Source organism: Pieris rapae, chromosome W (assembly GCF_905147795.1).
Source record: "Pieris rapae chromosome W, ilPieRapa1.1, whole genome shotgun sequence".
In the NCBI taxonomy this organism is placed as follows: domain Eukaryota; kingdom Metazoa; phylum Arthropoda; class Insecta; order Lepidoptera; family Pieridae; genus Pieris; species Pieris rapae.
Window position 1 is genome coordinate 887,904 of NC_059533.1, and position 8,762 is coordinate 896,665.

The window sequence follows — 8,762 nt, forward strand, 5'->3', positions numbered from 1 at the left end:
AAAAACAATTTAGTCCTACTTAATGATGGTCATGTTACTACAGTCGGCTCTCACATATGGAGACCTAATGTCTTGGATTTAACCATAGTCTCTCCTTCCATCTCTTTACAAGGTGACTGGATGGTCTTCGACGATCCATTAGGCAGCTATCACCTCCCTGTAATAACAAAAATTCTACTCAGTTGTAATAATTCTTATTCTATAGATATACCTGATAGTAATCCTCTCCCTTCTTCTTGTAATTTAAAATTAGTTGATTGGGATCTATATTCCACTAAAGTTGATTTGTTATTTCATAATTTATCCTTAAATACTCAAGATCCTACTTTAACATACAACAATCTTATTAAATGCTTAAACAGGGCTCTATCGGAATCTCTTCCTTTCTCTTCATCTGGTCATAATAATTCTCGTTTAAAACCAAACACAAAAACAAAAAGAAATCCACTTCCATGGTGGAATTCAAATTGTTCTAAAGCTGTCACAGATAGTAAAAATGCATACTTACAATTCAAAGATGACCCAACTGAAGAGAATTATGTAAACTTTAAAAAGCTTCAAGCTAAGAAGAAATACATAATTAGATCTGAAAGAAGATTAAGTTGGAACAAATTATGTGAATCCTTTAGCAGAACTACACCTATTTCAATTATTTGGTCACTATATATATGCGTAAATTTAACAAAACTTACTCACCTTCGTCTGTGTTTCGAACCATTTTCATTTGCCGAATTAATGTCAGCAATATCATCTAGAAGAGACACAACTTAACTTGAGGCTTAGATGGTATTCCATATAAAATGCTAAAGCACTTATCGATTCAATCCAAATCAGTACTTTTAAAAGTTTTTAATCGTCTTTGGGAACAAACTTTGATCCCAGACGATAGATTGACGGAAGATTGATTGTTTAGTGCCCATATTAAAACCTAATAAAGAGAAATTTCATTTTAATTCATATAGACCTATTGCTTTGACTTCTTGTGTGGGGAAAATATTTGAACAACTATTGAAACAAAGATTAGAACATTTCATAGAATTAAATAAAATATTACCTTCTAATCAATTTGGGTTTAGAAAGGGCAGATCTTCTAGAGAGAGTATTGCCCATTTACATTTGGACATCTTTCAAGCATTCAAATCCAATAATGTTTTGGCCAGTGTATTTTTTGATGTAGTAGGGGCTTTCAATAACGTAAATCATCATATTCTGTCTTCAGAGCTTGTTTCCATTGGTCTGCCTGTAAAGGTTGTGCAATGGATATTTGAGTTCTTACATGGTAGAAAAGTTTATGTTAATCATAACAGGCTTATAGGCCCACGTTTCTCCTATAAAGGCACCTGCCAAGGCAGTATTTTAAGTCCTTTAATCTTTACACTGTATATTCACAAACTTAACTTAATTTTAGGTCCCAAAGTAACTAACTTACAATTTGCAGATGATTTAGTGGTATATTACTCCGTTGCCAACTCTAAGAATATAGCTTCCATATTAAATTCTAGTTTAAAAAATTTACATACCTATTTTAATTATCTTGCCTTAGACATAAGTATAGAGAAATCCAAAGTATTAGTATTCAATAAAGGAAGGCCTTTTCAGGTCAAATTATATTATGATAGTACAGAACTCCCAGCTGTAACAGAAGCTAAGTTCTTGGGTGTGTTGTTTCTTAACAATGTATCCTGGGGTAAATATGTTGATTGTGTAACTGACAGAGCTACAAAGGCACTGAATATTTTGAGGTCTCTTGCTGGAACATACTGGGGCTCTGATCCTAAAATTCTTTTAACTCTATACAAATCTCTTGTTCGTAGCCATTTTGAATACAGTTTCTTTTGTTTTGCTTCAAATAACCAACTGCTTCACAAATTGGATGTCATTCAAAATCATAGTCTTCGACTTATCACTGGGGCAATGAGAACAACTCCCATAAATTCACTCCAAGTTGAATGCAACACTCCTCCACTATACTTAAGGTTTCAATATCTAAAAAGGAGATTTTTGCTAAAATTACTTTCTATTAATAATCACTCCCTTATTAACAAACTTACTCATCTGAACAATAGTTTGCATATGAATTCCCCTCTATCAAGCAACTATCCCTTTCTTTTGCATGAGCTCCCCTTCTTGTTAAATTTGGTCAATCAGCACAACATCTCTAAATCAGATAACTGGGTTTGCTATACTAAGAGCTATGAAAGTATTATGCATAACATCAGCATAGTTATAGACAATAAACTGAGAGATCGACACGAAATCTATAATGTTATATCTCAATATCCCAATTATAAACACATTTACACAGATGGCTCAAAAAAGGAGGATAAGGTTTCAATGGCATTCTATATACCAAGTTTGAAGTTTGGACGAGGTACTAAACTAAATGAAAATTTGAGCATATTTTATTTTCTGCAGAAGCTCTTGCTATTGTTTCTGCATTAAGATTCATTGAAGATCGTTCGGAAAGATATTGGTTAATCATCACAGACAGCATGAGTGTTCTAAAAGCTCTACAAAATCATCAATTCAGTGCTAAGTCAAGCTATATTATCACCGAAATAAGATACTTATTGTATATGCTATTTAAAAGAAATTACAGTGTGGAATTCTTATGGACGCCCTCGCATAATTATAGGAGTCGCAGGCAACGAGCATGTGGATTTCCTTGCACGTGCGATTGTCGACAGTGACAGCGGCAGCGCTGCTGACAATGTTGCCATTCCGTACACAGATTTACTACCACTTCTAAAGTCAAAACTTAATCAGGATTGGAAAGATCTTTGGCAAGAAAGTTTAGCGAGAAAAGGCACTTGGTATGCTGCAATCAACCAAGATATTGAAATGCCATGGTTTTGTAAATCCAGCAATTACAAAAGCAGAAGATTTTATACAACACTATGCCGCCTTAGATTCGGACATTGCAGATTTAATTCACATTTACACCGCATGCGCATTATTATGTCTCCCTCCTGTTCGTATTGCAATTCAGACGTCGATCAAACTTTAGACCACATATTCTTCGAATGCTCTGAATTCCATATCCAACGTCTATGTTTGTCATCTAATCTGTTAAACTATCACATAAGACCTGAAAATATTCCGCGCTGTATTCAAGACTTGCTTATGAACCATGATATATATGATACTATTTATGAATTTATTTCTAATACGGTTCAAGAAATTTAAAAGGATAAGGTTTACTCCTAGGATTGACTAATTGGTTTGAATGGACATATTTTTGGATTTATCTTATCTTAAGATCGGATTTGAAACAAGCACCTGAAAATTTAATAATTTTTACTTGGATTCTACTATTTTTGCTTATGGATTTGACTTCGACCAATTCAAAACGTCGAAAAAGTGATTTAGGCTTATAAGATCGAGATTAATAAGACATGACAAAAATAAGACAAGACATGGCTTCGGCCTTACGATGAAGAACAATGAAGACGTGGCTTCGGCCTTTAAAACTACCAAAATTTTCCAATTATTACCAAAAATAAGACCTGGCTGTATGGACAAAAGTCCTTTGCCTTTCCCATTAGGGATAAATTGAAAAAAAAAAAAATTACACAACTAAAAGCCTTAAGAGTAATCATTATTTTTTTTGTTCTGAGCGAATTTGTAATCAGCCCTAAAAAGGCTATGAGAGAATCTAATCTGTGGTGCTGGTATGTGGAGTTCCCATTGGAAGCGACTCTTCTGCCACCTAGAGACTGCTGGCCTTCTAGTTCTAGAATATGGTGACGTTTTAATCGTCTCACATGATGTTGTATAGTGTTTTTTTTTTATTTTTTTATTTCCTTTTGGTGGTATAGTTCGTGTTGTCCCGTCTTTGAAACCACCAAAACTCATGGAAATTTATACAAAACTTAATAAAGGGCAGTTTTGGCCTAGTAGCTTCAACGTGTGACTCTCATCCCTGACTGGCGGTAGGTTCGATCCCCGGCTGTGCACCAATGGACTTTTTTTCTATGTGCGCAATTAACATTCGCTCGAACGGTGAAGAAAAACATCGTGAGGAAACCGACATGTCTTAGACCCAAAATTCGACGGCGTATGTCAGGCACAGGAGGCTACTTGCCTATTAGATTGAAAAATGATCATGAAATAGATTCAGAAATTTGGGCCTCAACCCAGACCTAAGGAGGTTGTAGCACCACTGATTTATTTTGTTTACTTAATAAACGACATTTAACTTCGGACGTTTTAAATTCTGTCATTATTATTTAATAAACCCCTTTGAGCTAGGCTTAAGTATGCCTTGTTTTATGTATATTTTTCTTTTGAAATTACGAATGAACCCTACAAACTCACACTCACTCACTCACTCACTCCGCTGGGTCTGCAACCAAAAAAATGTGTTGGCCTGCGCCAATTGCCGGCTTTCAGCTGCTGCAGCTCCTCCAGTCTGTCCTGAGCAGTACCTAGGCCAACCTACTGGTCTATGACCGCTTGGACTTAGGTAAGCTTCCTTTAACGCCCGATTATGACCCACACGCTCCAGACGCCCAGGGAATTTGGGTCTACAATCTCGTCTCGATATCATATATACCTTCGAACAACTCAGCTCGCCATTTTCTATCAACAGTCTACTCTCCAAACTAATTGATATGTAAAAGAAGGCGTCATCATCATCCCTATAAGCAGCGCTTGTACGGAGATAGATTATCAACATTTAATTCGTGTACTATCGGGCAGTTTAAAATTTTAATATGTTTATTATTTAAATTGCAGTAACGAGCCAAAAGTATCCGAAAAGCCATGCACATCGTCACAAACTGCAGAATCCAGCAACACGGGTGTGTATATTTAATGCTCAAGAATGCTTTTTTTTACACTCTTTGGATTGTATTTGTAACAGCGTTATTTTTTAACGAAATTCATTTTATATTTCATTTGAACGTTATTCTAACGTTAACCTTCGTTAAAATAAATAAAAGAGGTTTATAGTAATAAAAAATATTAATTAATTATTTAAAAAACATGTGTGCAATTCACACTTGGTAGAAGTGAAACCTTCCAAAATGATGGTTTCGACATAATGAGAGATACTTCTGATAATAACTACAATCATTATTAAAGTTTTTATATGTTAATTAGCTTGAAGTCGATAAACGAAAAAGCAACAGACAGACAGATTTTTCATGGGAGAATATGAGATAGTAAGCATTATACAAAGTTTAAACTTTAAATTAGTGTAGTAAGAAGTTATGATTTCAAAAGTTTTTATATTTTATGATATGTAAAATAAAGAATTTACTTCATCTAATTTTATAATTGAATAAAAGTATACTACTTAACTTATGTCTTATTTTTTTGTACATCTATTTTTTTTAATTCAGACACTAATTTAAAGTTTATATACACACATTGTATAATGCTTATCGGTTGTCTCACATTGTTAAATACACATATAACGAAATGCTATTCGTCCGCACAATTTTAAAGACGCTTATCAAGAAAGCTCCAGACTATATTATAAAGATTTTTTATTTTCAGCTGGTCCGTGCAATCTAAAACGGCACTCTAACGTCGATGTCAATACTGTCAATAATACCAAACGGTGGCGTTTTGACGATTCGTTCATTAACAATATATTTGCTGGAGTATTCCTCACCCGTATAACATGCATAACTTGTGGCTATTCTTCACGCTCTAGAGATGTTTGCCGCGATATACAATTGGCGTTCCCAGAGGAATCCGGTGGCAACCAGTACACCATTCAAGGGCTGATCGACTTTTATTTCTCTAATGAAATATTAACAGGAGAGAATCAGTACCAGTGCCAAGATTGTAATATTATGCGGGATGCCGAGAAATGTGTCATCATAGAATCTACCCCAAAAATATTGATAATAACTTTGAAAACTTTTAAGTAAGTTAGTGAGGTCGCAAGGTTTAGTTTTGCTAGTGTCGGGTTTAATTTTGCTAGTGCCGGCGGATCAATTAGAGAAACACGTCTTTAACTTTTGAATGTATAATGACAACTAAAAAACTGAATCACCATAAGCCGCCCACCAAAGGACTACTAAAGTCCTTTCAAAATAAGCAATATTAACAAAATTTATCTGTAATTAATCACATGTTCTGAGTTTGCTTCTACAACAATCATTAAGTTATTACGTATAGGCCTATGATGCGTCAGAAAGAATTTATACAAGAACAATAGTAAAATAATAAATGTTATCAACTATATAGCACTAATCGATTTCGATGGGCAACGCACATAGTTTGGTTACGCATCTCTTTGTTATATTATGATCTCCATTCTTTACACTATAGACTCTGGTAAGACCATCAGTTGCACTCCTCCATGCAGCGTCTTCAAATGTGCTTCTGCGACCACTAAATAGGTAAGTCTACTTGCGTGACCCAAATGGTTGGGTGCTTCACTTCATTAGCCAGTTCAGAGTTCCTGCGCCGACCGCCCACCTTAAGGGTTCCCATCTTTGTCAAGGTAAGGATCTAGTGCTTTTAGTTTGCTTGTTTTCTTAACTCTTTTCTTTGTTTTTCGTTAAAAAATCTATATCTTCTGTAAATTCTTCTTCTTGTGCTCTTTTTATACAGTTTTGCATCGATATGTGTAGTTCTTCAGTCGTGATTTTACTATCTATTCTGTCCTTTAATGTTTTTTGTTTCAGGAATCTTCGGCAGTATGTGATTGTTCTAAGTAGCTCTAATAGTGTATCAAATTCTTCAAATTGTGTGAGTAGTCTCTTTTCTTGTTCATTTTTGTTGTAAGTTATTTTAAATTTGTATTTTATTATTTTTCCTTTCAATATCTGTTTGTATTATGTTGGGTTGAGTGAACTGTATCTTCGATTGTTGTAACCAGTCTGGCCCATGCCACCATAAATCACATTTTTTAAGATTTTCTACTAGCATCCCCCTGGAACCAACATCAGCTGGATTATCTTGAGTTTGAACGTGATACCACTGACTGCAAGATACATTGGTTGTAATCTCAACTACTCTGTTTGCCACAAACACCTTCCAGTTGTTTGGCTCTCCAAATAACCATGCCAGGACAATGGACGAATCTGTCCAAGCATAAATTTGAGTTGCAGGTATTCTCATTGCTTGACCAACTTGCTTAAGCAATCTTGAGAGTAACAACGCGCCGCAGAGCTCCAAACGAGGTAATGATATTGTCTTCAACGGAGCCACTCTTGTTCTTGCTGCGATAAGCGTCGTTTTGTTCGTACCGTCTGGGTACGTCACTCTGCAATATACTACAGCGCTATATGCTTGGATGGATGCATCGCTGAAACCGTGGAGTTCGATGGACTCTCTGTTGGCGCACGTCGTACTTACCCATCTTTCTATGTAGATTCCATTCACATGTTCAAGGTCAGATCGCAATGTGATCCACTTGCTGGCTATTTTTGAATTCAATGCATCGTCCCAGGTTATTTTTTCCAGCCATAGTTCTTGCATTAGTATTTTTGTCAGAACGATGCTAGGCGCAATCCAGCCGAGTGGGTCAAACAGCTTTTGGATGTCAGACAGAATGCTTCGCTTCGTGATCACTTCATTGATTGAAGGTAAGTTTAAATTGTACTCGAATCTGTCTTTTCCTAAATTCCATTGTACGCCAAGTGCCTTTATTGTTCCATCAATCTTTAGTTCCAGATTAGCATTAGACGATCTATTGTTATGATCAACTGTTTCCAAGAATTCTCGGCTGTTGGACGACCATTTCTTTAGTTCAAATCCGCCCAAATGAAGAAGTTCTCTAAGATCTTGACTATTCTTTATTGCTTGTTGCAGACTGTCACTTCCAGACATTACGTCATCCACGTAGAAATCTTCACACAATATCTTAGCAGCTTCTGGATACCGGTCGCCTTCATCTTCTGCCAATTTCATAAGGGTTCTTACGGCGAGATAGGGAGCAGCAGCTGTTCCAAATGTAACAGTCAACAATCTGTAGTCTTTAACTTCTTCAGATTGGTCGTTTCTCCACAAAATTTTTTGATAATCTGTGTCTTCTTGGTCAACCCATATCATACGGTACATTTTCTGGATATCAGCAACAAAACAAATAGCGTGAGTTCTCCACCTCATTATCAGGTTTCTCAGATCGTCTTGCAGTACAGGACCCGTCAACAGTTCGTCATTGAGAGAGACACCGTTAGAGCCCTTGCACGAGGCGTCAAATACGACACGAGTCTTCGTAGTTTCTTTATCATTACGGATCACGGCGTGGTGAGGTAGGTAGACTGATTTATTATTTATTTCTTCTTTAGGTATTTCTTCGATATGTTTTAGATCTATGTAGTCTTGAATTACTTTCTTATATTCTTGCTTTAATTCTTTATTTTGATTGAACCTTCTTTCTAATTGCATTAGTCTTTTCATTGCTATTTCTCTCGTGTTTCCGTCTGTTGATTTAGGTTCTTCAATGTTGAATGGTAATTTGACAACGTATCTTCCACATTTATCTCGCTTCTGTGTCTTAGTGTATATATCTTCACATAACTGTTCGTTTTGTGTTAGGTTTCTTTTCGTATCTTCATCAACTTCCCATATTGTTTTCAGTAAATCTTCTATATCAACTTCTTGTTTCATGACCGTTAAGGATTGCTCATGATTGACCTTGATGTCAATTCCACTCATAAGGATCCATCCCAGGTATGTATCTTGTGCGCATGGTGTACCTGGTGGACCTTTGATTAATCCCTTCTTCATAATGTTTACATACTCATTGACACCCAACAGCAGATCAATGTTACAGGAGGCGGAATATGTTTCATCTG

At 35.8% G+C, this 8,762-nt stretch overlaps 1 long non-coding RNA gene across 1 annotated transcript; it reads right to left on the minus strand.

Annotated features, from left to right (window-relative positions):
* On the minus strand, positions 1-1,823 carry LOC123690478. Its single transcript, XR_006751098.1, has 5 exons — positions 1,521-1,823; positions 1,055-1,240; positions 697-751; positions 509-586; positions 1-157 (listed from the first exon to the last, which is right to left on the minus strand). It is a non-coding gene; the product is annotated as an uncharacterized LOC123690478 (long non-coding RNA).
* Positions 1,824-8,762: the final 6,939 nt, after the last annotated feature.